We start from the raw sequence: 16,330 nt of genomic DNA on the forward strand, positions 1-16,330 counted from the left end.
ATCTGCTCTCATAAAGATTACTGCCAAGGGAACCCCATGGGGCAGTACTCCTCTTTTAAAGGGTCACTGGGAGTCAGAATCCTCTGGGCACTCAACAACAAGAGCTGATTCATTACCTCACAACCACCCGCTGACCTTTGGCCATAGGTTTCCTTTATATACCTAACATTTGGAGGATTTCTTTTCCCTCCCCTCATTCCCATTGTTTGTACATTTATCTCCATCTAGTTCTTCCTCAGCATAGTTACTTATTATCTGTGGAGGAGGCTTTAATTCAATTTCCCAGTACATTGAACCATCAATATCGTTATTCAGCAGTGCCAGTGTTACACCATAATCCAAAAAATGAGTCAAAAGAAACTGACATATTGCTAGAGTTCCCGTCAGCTATTTGGCATTAGTATTTAGACTCAGTAAAACTACTCCCATGTCTTGCAGATTTGTAACATGCTTTCATCTGATCTTGTCAGGTTCCAAAAGCAGGAATGGCCTGGTCACCCTTTCAGGCATCATATAATTGAGCTAAGGGACAACATCACCTCTTATTCTAAGTCTCTTTCAAAGCATTAATATAATTTTGTATTTCCCTCATTGTCTAACCCATTCATTCATTCCTTTACACACAGCTACCCTTTTTCCTTTTCTCTATTTATATACAAATTTTCCACCTTTGGAAGGGACTTTAGGTGCAGCCACTGTCCTGGACTAGATTGCCAGCAGCAATGCTGCTCCAGAAACTGCCTCCCCCTCGGTCCACTCACAGTCAGAGTTTTTGCTCAGGAATCATCCCTGCTTCCATTACTCACTCTGGCTGCAGCCCAGGTCCTGGACCACAGCATCAGATGGAGGGGGGGGAAATGAGGTTATGTGGGGAAAAGTGACAAAAATTGAAGTGATGTGGGGAAGAATTGTATAGTCATACCAGCATCCTCCGCCATCCTTTCTTGCCTAGATCTACCAGAAAAGTCAGAAGAATCTATCCATTGGAGATTCTCTCTTTCTGTCCTCATATTGAGTGTGAGCACACACTTGTGAAGATGTGTAAGCCAACCCTTCCTGCCTTCTTCTCTGTTTTAGAGAAGCAGTGTTTCAATTCCCTGTTCCAATTTTCTATCAAACTGTTACTCTGAAGATGAAAGCATGTTCCTTTGTCTGAGGAAATACGACTCAGCAGTCCAAATTGATGCAGAATCTCTTCTGGTTCTTTAATAGTACTGTATTTGCATCAGCCTGACATGCCAACTATGTGTAGGGCCTTCCCCCTAGGAGCCTGCCCCACAGCCACCTCCAATCTGTGTCTCTCTTGCTGGCAGACAGAACAGTTTTTACTGTGCCTCGGGGTGAAAGAGGAACATATCTAGATTCAGTCCATCTCCGCCTCCATTTCCATTCATTTCCTGGACCCAAGTAGTCGCCTCAAACAAGCACATCAGGATATCTACTTGCAAGTTCCAGTTAATTTCCAGTCCTGAAAGAGAGTTATTCTGATAAGTATGGACATTTCCTCCATAATGCCTCTCATAAATTTCCTTAGAGCTGTTTGGGATCCCTTCGTGAACATCCTTTCAATGCTGTATCTCTTACGTAACTGATTCTTTACATTCAGTGCTGCAGCCAGTCCACCTGTGTTCAGGTGCTGGCTCTGCCACTTAGTAGCAGTTAGAACTGAGGCAAGTTCCTTTCTTTTATTGCCCACAAAAAATGGTTGAACAGAGTTCATATCCTCTGGTGGACACATATGACAGAACAGAATTAGGGACCTACAACATGCATAATGTTATCATATGTGGATCTGTCAAAACGCTCACATCAACAGAATTGACTTGTATACATTTCTCCTGTCATTTTCTTGAGAATTAGATCTTTTTCTTGTGTATTTGGTAAGGTGTGTTTTCTGTTGCAAGGGAATGTTGACATTCAGAGACGTGGCCATAGAATTCTCTCAGGAGGAGTGGGAACGCCTGGACCCTGCTCAGAGGGCTTTGTACAGGGACGTGATGTTGGAGAACTTCAGGAACCTCGTCTCCGTAGGTGAGCATAACTTGCCTTTAGATACCTGGATCTGACGTGTGTGCCTCTGCATTTTCCGTTTTGAGTCTCTTGGTGGGCATTGTATTGCTTGCTGTGTGCTGCAGTCTCTGTTGATTTGGAAATAAAAAGCTTCATAATGCAGTATCTGGACTTCAGTCTTCTTTCTTCAGATGATCTGCCTGTTTCACACTAGAGCTTCATTGAGCTTCCGTGAGCACAAAAGCTGGCTTACTTTATTTATTTGTTTTTTCTATATTTATTAATTTATTGGCAAAAGAAGTATTTTCTGATAAACGTTTATAATACATGTTAGCTAAAGCTGGTGAAAGGATACGTTATTTGTTTTCCTTTCCCTTAACAAATAATGTTTTTATTCTCTTTCATGTTAAAAATGCTTAATTATACATTTTTCAAAAGCTTAACTTTTTAATCACGTTAATCTAGGAACAACAGTTAAAATGTAAACATAAGTAAACGGCTAAATGGCTTTTTTTACTAGGAGCATTTTTTTTTTTAATAAAATTTTTATTTTGTTCTTATTGAGAATATACACAGCAAAAACATACACCACTTCAAGTTTCTACATGTACCTTACGGCTTTTAATATATCCAATTCTGTTACTTTCCTTCTGTGCTTTCGATTCAGTAGTTTTTGGAAGGGAGCTGCATATCTCCATATTTAATATCTTCCTTAAGCACTTCGAAGGAAGTAGTCAGTGGATGAAAACTTTTGAAATAATTTTCTAGAGTCATCTGTGATGTTCTAAGCTGAATACATAGCTTGGATTTTGTTTTGGACAAGCTATAGCATATCATTTTTTTTTTTTCTTATAAGCAGGACTCTCTCCTGAGATGAATTTTATCTCCATTTGGAAGAAAAGGACAGAGCCCTGGACTATGGACAACAAGATGGATAAAGCAAACGACCCAGGTAGGGGAGAACGTATCAAGATATGAACATAGGTAAGAGCTCAGATAGTTAGAGAAGAAACCACATCGGTAAATATTGTTTGCAAACCCCCTCAAATGGGAAAACATGAGCTTATTTCTTGTAATGTCTCAAAGTAAACTTTTCTTTTTCACTGTCCTGCCTGCCCCCCTGCACCTGTCACTCTTTTCAGATGTGTAAGAGTTCCTTCCCCAGTGCTGTTCTAGCACCAGCAGAGACAAAGGCAAAATCTGTTATGACCTGCAACACACCATTATGTGGTCCCTGTGAGGCCTTTGGTTCCTTGGCCTTGAGAGGGACAAAGAGGGCTATTTCAGTGTCCTCTTGCCCTCTTGGTTTCACTTTCTGTACTTGATTCCATCTGATCCTCATTTCTCAGTTCATTCATATAGGTCAGAGCTGAGGCCTCCGTTGTCTTCAAATATCTATCCACCTGTCATTCTTATTCCATATACGTGGGAGACTTTCTCAAGAGACAGCACAACATTGCCTGTTCTTCCATTACATATGAGGCTCGGGAAACTACATAAGGCTTTTTACAAGACCTCCCTGTCTGTTCAGGCTCTGGTTAGACAAAGAACTCAATTTGACCTTTGTGTTTGGTTCATGAAAGATAACCCTTGGAATTTTCTGAGTAGGCAGGGTGTCTTTGTTATCTAAAAATGGCAGGCAACACTTCAGAATTTGTGCGTATGCGTGAGGGCCACAAGACCCCATGTTACCAACTAACCTCAGAAAGGGAGGGGACTTGAATTAATCAGTCATGCATGAATATATCAGTCATGACTATGCATTGAGGCCTCAGGCACGACTATACAGTGAAGCCAATAAAAGGCTTTGTACTTGGAAGTTCGGGAGGCATGTTGGTTCTCAGGAACATCTATTCCTGGGAGGATTGTGTTTCCTGGGACAGTCCCTGGGGACATCGAACCCTTATATGGGGACCACTCCTTTGCACAGGTTAGGTCAGAACTCCTCCTAGACCTGTTCCTATGCGTCTCTTCATTGTATCTTGTTTGCAGTGCAGTAGCAGCAGTGCGGTGGCAATAGTGTTAGATCTTGTTTAACTTCAGGGAGAATGAGAGTCACCATCAAGTCAGCCCAAAGATGATTCCTCTAAGGTGAGGTTAGACATACCTGCATTCTCCATCCTTTTTTTCAGTTCTGACACCAGCCGTCCTCCTCGGGGCACTCTACCTCTCTCCTGGGTTCTGTAATCCATTGTAATGGCCACATGGAACTCACAGACCCTATTGACAGTTAAATGGTTTATTAGGTAAGTAACATGGGATCAGGATCAATAGGCTACAACTCAGGCTCAGGAAGCACGTAAGCAAAGTCTCCATTCTTCAGTGCAGCACAGCTCTCTTGGCTCCTCTCTGCAAGCAGGCTGTTTTCTCTGCCATGCACACCCCCTTTTGGCTCTACAGGCCTCCTCTCAGTCCTTTGAGAAGAAGCCACATGACCCCTGATGACAGGCTCCTCTCAGCCCCCTCAGGACAGGCTTTTCTTGGCCCCCTCAGGAAAGGCCTCATGTTGGCCCCTCCCCTGTTTGCAACTGTTACAGCTCTTTCACTTCACAGACAAGTGCTCAGAGGCACCCAACTCTGCCAGCACCCTAAAAAGCTAATTGCTGTGAGGTGGATGTCAGACATACATCAGCTGGCCAAGTTTTTTACCAATTCGGACAGCAGCCATCTCTCCCACAGCAGTGTCTACTTCCCTTCTTGTTTTGATAATTTGTTGCAGTGACCACACAGAACTCACCATTCTCACAGTTATGGGGTTTATTAGGGAAGTAACAGGTTACAGTTTAGAATCAGGATCAATTTGGAGGTAACAGAAACAACTCAGAGTACAGTTCTTTGATCAGAACAGTTTTTGGCTGCTGCCACCAGTTTTGGCCTGGATCCTCGCTCTTGGCCTTGGTCTCCGCTCAGGCCTGCCCTCTGCCCTGCTTGGGCAAGTGTTAACAAAGCTCTATAGCTCTGCCAGTAAGTGCTAGGAGGAACCTCACTTTGCCAACAAGCCTCCTGCCTGAAGGTGCTCAGCCCTATCGTTCCATGGGTTGGCAAGCCTAGCTCTACCAGCAAGTGCCAGGAGGCACCCTACTCTACCAGCAGTCTTCCTGCTCAAAGTGCTCAGCTTTCTTGCGCCATGGATCAGCACTCCCACTGTAGCGACCTCACTCTGTGGGCCAGGAAGACCACCATGTCTTCTCACACCAGTCTCCTTGTACTGCTGTTGCTGTTTCACTGCCACTGGACTGCCGCCATTCTTGCTGTATCACACCATCTCTGGTTTTACAGCTCTCTGTCTCCTAGGTCTAGGATGTTCTCAGCGCAGAGACCATGTGTCTTAGTCATCTAGTGCTGCCATAACAGAAATACCACAAGTGGATGGCTTTAATGAAGAGAAAGTTATTTTCTCACAGTTTCGTGGGTTACAAGTCCAAATTCAGGGCTTTGGCTCCAGGGGAAGGCTTTTTCTGTCAGCCACGGACGAAGGTCCTTTTCCTCAGCCTTCCTCTGGTTGATGAGCTTCTCAGGTGCAGGGACCCTGTGTCCAAAGGACGTGCTCTGCTCCTGGTGCTGCTTTCTTGGTGATATGAGGTCCCCCACTCTCTGCTTGCTTCCCTTTCCTTTTATCTCTTGAGAGACAAAAGATGGTACAGGTCACACCCCAGGGAAACTCCCTTTACGTTGGATCAGGGAGGTGACCTGAGTGAGGGTGATGTTACAATCCCAATTACAATCACAAAATGGAGGACAACCACACAATACTGGGAATCACGGCCTAACCAAGTTGATACACACATTTTTGGGGGACATAATTCAATCCATGACATTCCACCCTTTGGCCCCCCAAATTAATCACATTCTTGCAACATGGAAAACATATTCATGCCTATCATATCATAGCAAAAGTCTTAACTCCAAGTCCAAAAGCCAAAAATTCTTCTTCATCTGTGAAATTTAGAATACAGCTTATCAGCTTCCAAGGGTACAATGGCAGAACACAAGCTAGACATTTCCATTACAAATGGAAGAAACTGAAGGGAAAGAAGGCATAACAAGCACCAAGCAAGTCAGAACACATTACATTAGCCTTCAAAGCTTTGAAAATAATCCTGTGTTCCCTGAGACAATTTACACAATAACCCTGCCCTTCGGACTCTAGGTATTGGCCACACTCTCCAGATTCTGAGTGGAGGCCCCTTGGCCCTGGGCTTCAGCTCCACCTTCCAGGCACACTGGTACAGCAACTCTGCTCCCTCGGCTTTAGGAGCACCATTCTCCTAGTCCATCTGAGCGGCAACTCCATCCTTAGAAACACCAGAGGCTGTGGCTCCACCCTTTGAAACCCTCAGGTCATAGCCATATCTTCTGAGACTGAGGCAGCTTGGCTTCTTGTGCTGTCTCTTCAGCTTTTGCTTCCTGGTTTCTTGGCCTCTCGACTCCTTGGGCCTCATGCCGGCATCTGCCCTACTGGGGCAATTGTTCCAAAGCTCTGTAGCTCCACTAATAAATGTCCTGAAGCACACCACTCCACCAGGAAGCGTCCTGCACACAGACATTCAGCTCTCCTGCTCCATGGGTTGGCAAGCCTAGCTCCACGGATAAGTGCCCGGAGGTACCACACTCCGCCAGGAAGCCTTCTGCGGACATGCACTCAGCTGTCTTGCTCCATGGGTCGGCTCCAGTGTTGTTTGGTGCTGGTCTCCTGGCTCTGCGCTGTTGGTTCTCTGGCTGTCGCTTCTCTGATGCTGCAGGCTCTCTGCTGCGCTGGTCCACTGCCACTGCTGCTCCTCTATCCATTCACAGTTTCAAAACTGCGTCCACATTCTAGGTATCTGTTAGAGCAGCACCCTACTCTTGTACCAAATTCTGCCGTAGTCATCTAGTGCTGCCATAACAGAAATACCACAAGTGGATGGCTTTAATGAAGAGAAATTCATTTTCTCACAGTCTAGTAGGTTACAAATCCAAATTCAAGGCTTTGGCTCCAGGGGAAGGCTTTTTCAGTCAATTCTGGAGGAAGATCCTTTTCCTCAATCTTCCCCTGGTCGAGGAGCTTCTCAGGTGCAAGGATCCAGTGTCCAAAGGGCACGCTCTGCTCCTGGGGCTGCTTTCTTGGTGGTATGAGGTCCCCCGCTCTCTGCTTGCTTCCCTTTTATCTTTTGAGAGATAAAAGATGGTGCCGATTACACCCCAGGGAAACTCCCTTTACCTTGGATCAAGGAGGTGACCTGAGTGAGGGTGGTGTTACAATCCCACCCTGATACTCTCAACATAAAATTACAATCACAAAACGGAGGACAGCCATACAATACCGGGAATCATGGCCTAACCAAGTTTATACACACATTTTTCGGGGGCATAATTCAATCCATGACACCATGGGTATAAAAGGACACGCTCCACTCCTAGCTCTTGATGGCACTGAGGTCCCCCCCAGCCTATGAGATTGGCTCCTTTTAAGCCTAGCAGGATAACAAAACTGACCAGTCCCCTACAACAGTTCCATGCACTTTATTTGCATTAGAAAACCATCCAATCCTCATGGTGGGACAACCCCATTAATTTGTGGGAGTTACAAGACAAGAGCTAGAAGGTCCATGTAATAGCAGTTCATGGCACCGTACTATGAAAGTTTACTTTTCCCATTTAAATTAATTGAATTTTTTACGTTAGGAATTTTGGGTTTCTTTAGAATATATCTTTTGTGTTAAGTGACTGTCCTTAATCTGACAAATACCATAAAATTAACATGCCATAATTTGTTACATGAAATATGTTGCTTTTTCTACAGTATATTTCAGGTTTTCTTTAAACATAGCTTGTTGAGTTTTGTTTACATTTTAATGAGGTTTTCTTTTGCTGCAAATGCATTATTCTGTTAATTCTGTTGTCTAGACTCATCTTACACATCTTAGAGTAGCAAACTAATACATAAATATCTTCTATTTTACAAGAAACTTAGCCAATTTTTTGTGTTTTACCTGCTTTTAATGCCTGCATTTTCCACAAAACTAATAAAGGTTTGGAAGTTACATTCTTTTTTTTTAATTAACTTTTATTGAGCTTCAAGTGAACGTTTACAAATCAAGTCAGTCTGTCACATATAAGTTAATATACATCTTACTCCTTACTCCCACTTGCTCTCCCCCTAATGAGTCAGCCCTTCCAGTCTCTCCTTTCGGGAAAACTTTGGCAGCCTCCAACTCTCTCTATCCTCCCATCCCCTCCCCAGACAGGAGATGCCAACACAGTCTCAAGTGTCCACCTGATATTATTAGCTCACTCTTGATCAGCATCTCTCTCCCACCCACTGTCCAGTCCCTTTCATGTCTGATGAATTGTCTTCGGGGATGGTTCCCGTCCTGTGCGAACAGAAGGTTTGGGGACCATGACCGCCGGGATTCCTCTAGTCACATCCAGACCATTAAGTATGGTCTTTTCATGAGAATTTGGGGTCTGCATCCCACTTATCTCCTGCTTCCTCAGAGGTTCTCTATTGTGCTCCCTGTGAGGGCAGTCATCGATTGTGGCCGGGCACCAACTAGTTCTTCTGGTCTCAGGATAATGTAGGTCTCTGGTTCATGTGGCCCTCTCTGTCTCTTGGGCTCTTAGTTTTCGTGTGACCTTGGTGTCCTTCATTGTCCTTTGCTCCAGGTGGGTTGAGACCAGTTGATGCATCTTAGATGGCCGCTTGTTAGCATTTAAGACCCCAGACGCCACATTTCAAAGTGGGATGCAGAATGTTTTCGTAATAGAATTATTTTGCCAATTGACTTAGAAGTCCGCTTAAACCATGGTTCCCAAACCCCCGCCCTTGCTCCGCTGACCTTTGAAGTATTCAGTTTATCCCGGAAGCTTCTTTGCTTTTGGTCCAGTCCAGTCCAGTTGAGCTGACCTTCCATGTATTGAGTGTTGTCCTTCCCTTCACCTAAAGCAGTTCTTTTCAGCTAATTAATCAGTAAAAAAACTTTTTTTTTTTAAGTTTTAATGTGCTTCAAGTGAAAGTTTACGAATCAAGTCAGTCTCATGCAAAAATTTATGTACACCTTGCCATATGCTCCTAATTGCTCTCCCCCTAATGCGACAGCACTCTCCTTCCTTCCACTCTCTCTTTTCGTGTCCATTGTGCCAGCTTCTGACCCCCTCTGCCCTCTCATCTCCCCTCCGGATAGGAGAGGCCAACATAGTTTCATGTGTCTACTTGATCCAAGAAGGTCTTTTTTCACCAGCATCGTTTGTCCACTCCAGTCCCTGTCTGAAGAGTTGGCTTTGGGAATGGTTCCTGTCTTGGGCTAACAGGTGTGGGGACCATGACCACCAGGGTCCATCTAGTCTCAGACAGACCATTAAGTCTGGTCTTTTTATGAGAATTTCAGGTCTGCATCTCACTGCTCTCCTGCTCCCTTAGGGGTTCTCTGTGGAAGTTACATTCTTAACATTTGAAGACTGATATGTTCCTCTTCTTTCGTTACAATGTTTTTTAGCATAATGTTCACCTATTCCCTATTGATTCATATCCTGGTGCTGCTTTGTTGCTTTCTGCCCATTTTTGGATGCTTGTGTTGCTGACCACCTGTTTCCCCATGAGTCTCAGTGGAACTACCAAAAAATGTTTTTACACTTAACTGCTGCTACTAACACAACCCTTCTATACAAGCCATTCTGTGCTTTGGTTCATTTAGATATTTACCCATTAAGAGCCAATCATTGTATTTATTCCGTTAATATTATATATTTACATGAACATGATATTTCAGAATTCGGGTATTCTCAACAGACTTTCTCTTACTGCATCCTCCTCCTGGAATTTTTCTTTAATCCTCTTAGAGGAGAATCCCTGATAATTCCACAGACTATAGTTTTCTGTTTTAGCTGTTACTTGTTGCATACTTCTTGGATTGTTAATGTTTTACTAGTTTGTGTTGTGAATTAACTTTGATTATTATTTACAGATTTTTTTTTCAGTATCTATTATGAAATATAACTGCCAAACACCAGTTGTTACTGTTGCAAATGCCTATTCTAAATGAGAAATCCTATTCTGTGTCCCTAATCATTTGAAGTCCTGTAGGTAGAAGTTTCAAAACTCTTTAATTGTAAGTATTCTTGTTGACAGAAAATTATGTTTTTAAATGTAAAATATTTCCCAACAGGTTTTAATAGAAATCCTGTTTTTCTTTATATCTGTATCTTTTCAGTATCTGTGGTCCAGGAATTATCACCAAAAGAGATCATTAATAACGGAGAATTATTCCGAAGAGTGGTGTTGGAAAGACATGAAAGTCATGGCATCGAGGATTTTGACTTCAGGCAAGTCAGGGGAAAATATGCATGAGTTTGAGGGTCAGTGGGGAAATGATAAAAGAAATGGCCAAGGAGTGATTACAACCCATAACAAAATTCTCAATGCCTTTTACAGTGGCTCAAACCTCACTAAACATCAAAGACCCCATACTGGAAGGAAACTACATAAATGTAATGTATGTGGGAAGGTCTTCAGTCAAAATGGATATCTTAAAGATCATCTGAGAATTCATACTGGAGAGAAACCTTACAAATGTAATGTTTGTGGCAAAGCCTTTAACTTTGGATCAAACCTGACTACACATCAGAAAACACATACTGGTGAAAAACCACATAAATGTAATACATGTGGCAAAACCTTTAGTCGACTTTCAGGCCTTACAGCCCATCAGAGAATTCATACTGGAGAGAGACCTTACAAATGTGTTGAATGTGGTAATGCTTTTGCCCGAAGATCAAAACTAGCAGAACATCAGAAGATTCATGCTGGACAGAAACCTTACACATGTAATGTATGTGGAATATCCTTAACAAAAGGCTCAAGCTTAACTAGACATCAGAGAATCCATACTGGTGAGAAACCATATAAATGTAATGTATGTGGTAAGTTCTTTAGTCGAAATTCAGGCCTTACAATTCATCAGAGAATTCATACTGGAGACAAACCTTACAAGTGTATTGAATGTGGGAAGGCATTTATCCGAAGAACAGAACTTGTGCAACATCGGAGAATTCATACTGGAGAGAAACCTTATAAATGTAATAAATGTGGGAAGGCTTTTACCCAAAGACCAAACCTTATACAACATCAGAGAATTCGCTTGGTGCAGAGACCTTACAAATGTGTGTGGCAAAGTCTGTAATTCTGCCTCACAACTTGCTACGCATCAGAGAATCCATACTGGTAAAAAAGCCTATAAATGTATGTGGCATGGACTTTAGTCAGAATTCAAATTTTACAATTCATCTGAGAATCCATATGGGAGAGAAAGCTTACAAATGTAAAAAGTGGCATAAACCTTTAACTGGGGCTCGGTGCTCACTGTTAGGTGCCGGTTCCCACTCATACTGACCCTATGTACAACAGAAACACTGCACAGTCTTGTACCATCTTCACAGTCCTTGCTATGTTTGAGCCCATTGTTGCAATCACTGTGTCAACCTATCTAATCAAGAGTTTTCCTCTTCTCAACTATCTAACTTACCAAGCATGATGTCGTCCTCCAGGGACTGGTCCCTCCTGATAACATGTCCAAAGTATGTGAAACAAAGTCTCACCATCCTTGCTTCCAAGGACCACTTTGGTTGTACTAAGACAGATTTTTTGTTCTTCTGGCGGTCCACGGTATATTCAGTATTCCGTGTCAACACCGTAATTCGAAGCTATCAGTTTTTATTTGGTCTTCCTTATTCTTTGTCCAACTTTTTCATACATGTGCGGTGATTGAAAACTGGCTTGAAATGGACATGAAAAGAGAGTGGAGGGAAGGAGTGTGCTGTCTCATTAGGGGGAACGCAATTAGGAATATATAGCAAGGTATATATAAATTTTTGTACGAGAGACTGATTTAACTGGTAAACTTTGACTTAAAGCACAATAAAAATTTAAAAAAGAAAATACTGGCTTGAGTCAGGTGCATCTTAGTTCTCAAAGTGGTATCTTTGCTTTTCAACACTGTAAAGAGTCTCTTGGAAACCCTAGTGGTATAGTGGTTAAGTGCTACAACTGTAACTAAAAGGTCAGCAGTTGAAGTCCGCCAGGCGCTCTTTGGAAACTCTATGGGGCAGTTCCACTCTGTCCTATAGGGTCGCTATGAGTCAGAATCGACTCTACGGCACTGGGTTTGGTTTTTGGTTTAAGGCGGCTTTTGCAACAGATTTCCCAGTGCAGTTCGTCATCTGATTTCTTGACCGCTGCTTCCATGGGCATTGCTTGTGGATCCAAGTAAAACAAAATTCTTGACAACTTCAGTATTTTCTCTATTTAACAGGATATTGCTTATTGATTCAGTTGTGAGGATTTTTGTCTTCTTTATATTGACCTATAATCCATATTGAAGGCTGTAGTCTTTGCTCTTCATCAGAAGTAGTTCAGCTCCTCTTCATATAGTCAAGTTTTTCACATTATTTGCTCAACATACAGATTGAATAAATGTGGTGAAAGGATACACCCCCGATGCATACTCCTCCTGATTTTAAACCATGTGGTATGTCCTTGTTCTGTTCCAATGACTGCCTCTTGGTCTCTGTACAGGCTTTACATTAGAACAATTAAATATACAGGAATTCCCATCTTTTGCAGTGTTATCCGTAATTTGTTATGATCCAAATGCCTTTGCATAGTCAATGAAACCCAGGTAAACATCTTTCTGGTATTCTCTGCTTTCAGCCAAAATCCATCTCACTTTGAAGTAGCGAAAATACATTTTCTCCAGTGTTTTAATATTAGAATATATTTCCTCGTTTGTTTTAGCATAGCTGTATAAGCTGTGATTAATCTCTAGTCTTTAGAAAATGGTGCAGGTTCTGTTCAAGATATGGCTGAACAGCCTGTTCCACTCTTGACAAGCACCCTAATACCCTACAACGTGTTTTCTCCTATTCACAACGGGTGACTGAGAACTTGACATAACTAACGCCATAGTGATGCTTTAAGTAATCTCTAAAAACATCTCTATTGCACCAGCTACACTGGTCTCTTCCAAAGGGGTGCGGAGCTCTCTCAGCTCCTGTGGCCTTGGTCTCTCTTCTCTTCTTTGTTCTCTTGAGAAACGGCCTTCAGCCTGTAAGACGGCAACTAGAAAAGCCTCCTGACATTTTTAATCTACAACTTTCTTTCTTGCTCCCTATCTCAGCCAGAGTGGACTTGGCAGAACAGTTCCACTAGCCGAGAGATTCTTATCAATTTTTTCAGCCTGTTACAAACATACTGATTAGAGTCCAGATGCCTGACAGGCATATCTTTAGTTTAATAAAGAGTTTCTTGTAGTTGTTTTGTGATGTATAAACCATCTGTAGACTGCGTGCTCAAAACATTAGGTAACCCTGACCTTCTGCCTATAAAACTCTCCTGCTAGCTCTTTAAAATTAGACAGAATTTGGGAGAAATTTAACCCCTTCTGTCTCTTGAATACTGATATTCAATAAAGCCCTCTTACTGCTTACCTCCTCAGAATGGACTTTGCAGCAGGTGGCTCAAACCCACAATTTGTGGTAACAACTTCAGCAATGATATCCATCATTCCATATATCCTTTTCTGAATTGGGCTTGAGTTTCTGTCAGGGCCCTATTTGGTACAGTGACCATCTTCCATCTTCTTTTGGTATTTCCTGCATCGTTCAATATTTTGCCCATAGAATTCTTCAGTATTGCAACTTGGGTCTTGAATTTTTTCTTCAGTTCTTTCAGCTTGAGAAATGCAAAGCATGTTCTCTCTTGGTTTTCTAACTCCAGGTCTTGGCACATTTCATTGATATTTTACCTTGTCTTCTCAAGCTGCCATTTGAGATCTTTGATTCAGCTCTTTTGCTTCATCGTTTCTTCCTTCTGCCTTAACTGCTCGAAGTTGAAGTTCAGGTTTCAGGGTCTCTTCTGTCATCCGTTTTGGTCTTTTCCTTTTTTCCTGTCTTTATAGCAAGCTCTTCCTTTTTTCATGTATTATGTCGTTGATGTCATTCCACAACTAGTCTGGTCTTTGATCCTTAGTGTTCGGTGCATCAAATCTGTTCTTGAGGTGGCCTCTAAATTCAGGTGGGATGTACTCAAGGTTGTTCTTTTTCTCTCGTGGACTTGTTCTGATTTTCTTCAACTTGAACTTCATGTGAGCCATTGATGCTCTGTTCCACAGTCACCCCCTGGCCTTGTTCTGATGATATTGAGCTTTTCTATCATCTCTTTTCACAGATGGAATCGATTTGATTCCTGTGTTTTCCATCCGCTGAGATCCACATGTATAGTTACTGTTTATGTTGTTTTAAAAAGATATTTGTAACAAATAAATCTTTGGTCTTGCGAAATTCTATCATGTGATCTCCGGTGTCATTTTTATCACCAAGGCCATATTTTCCAACTACAAATCCTTTGTTTCCAACTTTTGCATTCCAATCATCAGTAATTATGAATGCATCTTGGTTGCATGTTTGATGAATTTCAGACTGCAGAAGTTGGTAAAAATCTTCAGTTTCCTCATTTTTGGCATTAGTGCTTGGTGCATAAATTTGAATAGTTGTTTTAACTGATCTCTTGTAGGCATATGGGTATTATCCTGTCACTGATAGCCTTGTATCAAGATAGATCTTGATGTATTCTTTTTGACAATAAATGTGACACCATTTCTCCAATTTTTCTTTCCCAGCATAGTAGCCCATATGATTGTCAGATTCAGAATGGCCAATACCAGTCCATTTCCATATCGATCTTTATTCATTCTGTTTCATTTTTGACAACTTCTAATTTTCTGGTATACTTAGTACATCCCACGTTCCGATTATTGATGGATGTTTGCAGCTGTTTCTTCTCATTTTGAGTCATGCCACATCAGCAAATGAAGGCCCCAAAAGTTTGACTCCATCCACATCATGAAGGCTGGCTTTTCTTTGAGAAGGCTACTTTTTTCCAGTTGTACTTTGAGTGCCTTCCAACATGAGGGGCTGATCTCCCAGCTTTGTATCAGACACTGTTCCACTGCTGTTCATAAGGTTTTCAATGACCAGTTTTTTCAGAAGTCCTTCTTCCTGGTCTTTCTTAGCCTGGAAGCTTGCTGAAACCTGTCTACCACGGGTGACCCTGCTGGTATTTGATATACCAATGGCATAGCTTCCAATATCACAACAATATGCAAGCTACCACAGTGAAACAGCTGACAGAGGTCTTGTGGTAGTCCTCACTAAATACCAGAAAATTCACATGGGAGTGAAATTGTAAGTGAACTATGTAAGGCAAGGTGATTATTTAAAATTTGCAGGTTGCAAATCATTTGAGCATTCATTCTGGAGATAAACTTAACAAATGTAACACGCAGAAATGATGGAATTAAGTAAAACAGTTCTGGCATAGTATGCCCATGCATGTGCTGCACATGTCTCCTGACATTTCCAGAATTGAATTTTGGCCTCATTCACCCATCTTCCCATATTACAGATAAATCATATCATTCCATTTATTTTCATTAATCTTTTACGTGTATCAAAGTATTCTGAAAATACTGCTTTTGATCATATTCTTGACCAAATTTCAAGATGTCATGGATCAAGTTTGTTAGTACCTCAGTAGTTCTAAAATAAACAATCAAAACTGTTTGTTTCTGTGAATTTAAGTTGATAATTATAGTGCATTAGCTTAACAGTTGAATGCAAAAACCTTACTGGATGATCTTAAGTGAAATTATCAGGTTGTGTTCCAAAACCCGTTGCCATTGAGTTGATTCTGACTCATCACAGCCCTGTAAGACAGAGTAGAACTGCCCTGTCGGGTTTCCAAGACACAGTCTATGGGAGCAGACTGCCACATCTTTATCCCGTGGAGCAGCTGGTGGGTTCAAACTGCCATCCTTTCAGTTAGCTGCTGAGTGCTTTAACCACTGTACCACCAAGGCTCCTTTAGGTTAAGTCTGCTTATTTCATTGTTTAATTATGAGCTTAATTATGTCTTCTTAGTATCTGTTTTTGATCAATGATCAGAAGTCACATGCTTGAGAGCATAGGCCTATAAAAGGACCCTTGCTTCTTGTGCACCTCACATGTGAATCTTGCAATCTCTGCTAGAATCAGTTACCAATTATATTGTGCATCTTTTTTCAGTTTATAGTTCTATTTCTTAAACAACAATGACAATTTTAATTTTCTGAAGTTTTGGGTAAGATCTCATAATACCCTTATTTTATAGGTTGTGGTACAGGTCTTATTCTAAAATGAAGTATATTAACCATAGGTATGGGACTTTAAGTTTTCTATGTAGGTTAAATTAACACAGGTCTATACGTTATTTCCTGCATGCTTTAGAATTATACCAGGAATTAAAAGCAAG

General features: G+C 41.7%; 1 pseudogene; it reads left to right on the plus strand.

The window, feature by feature from the left end:
- LOC126086215 (zinc finger protein 665-like) overlaps positions 1-16,330 on the plus strand; it is a 60,386-nt pseudogene that overhangs the window by 5,675 nt on the left and 38,381 nt on the right.

Source organism: Elephas maximus, chromosome 11, assembly GCF_024166365.1.
Source record: "Elephas maximus indicus isolate mEleMax1 chromosome 11, mEleMax1 primary haplotype, whole genome shotgun sequence".
Taxonomy (NCBI): domain Eukaryota; kingdom Metazoa; phylum Chordata; class Mammalia; order Proboscidea; family Elephantidae; genus Elephas; species Elephas maximus.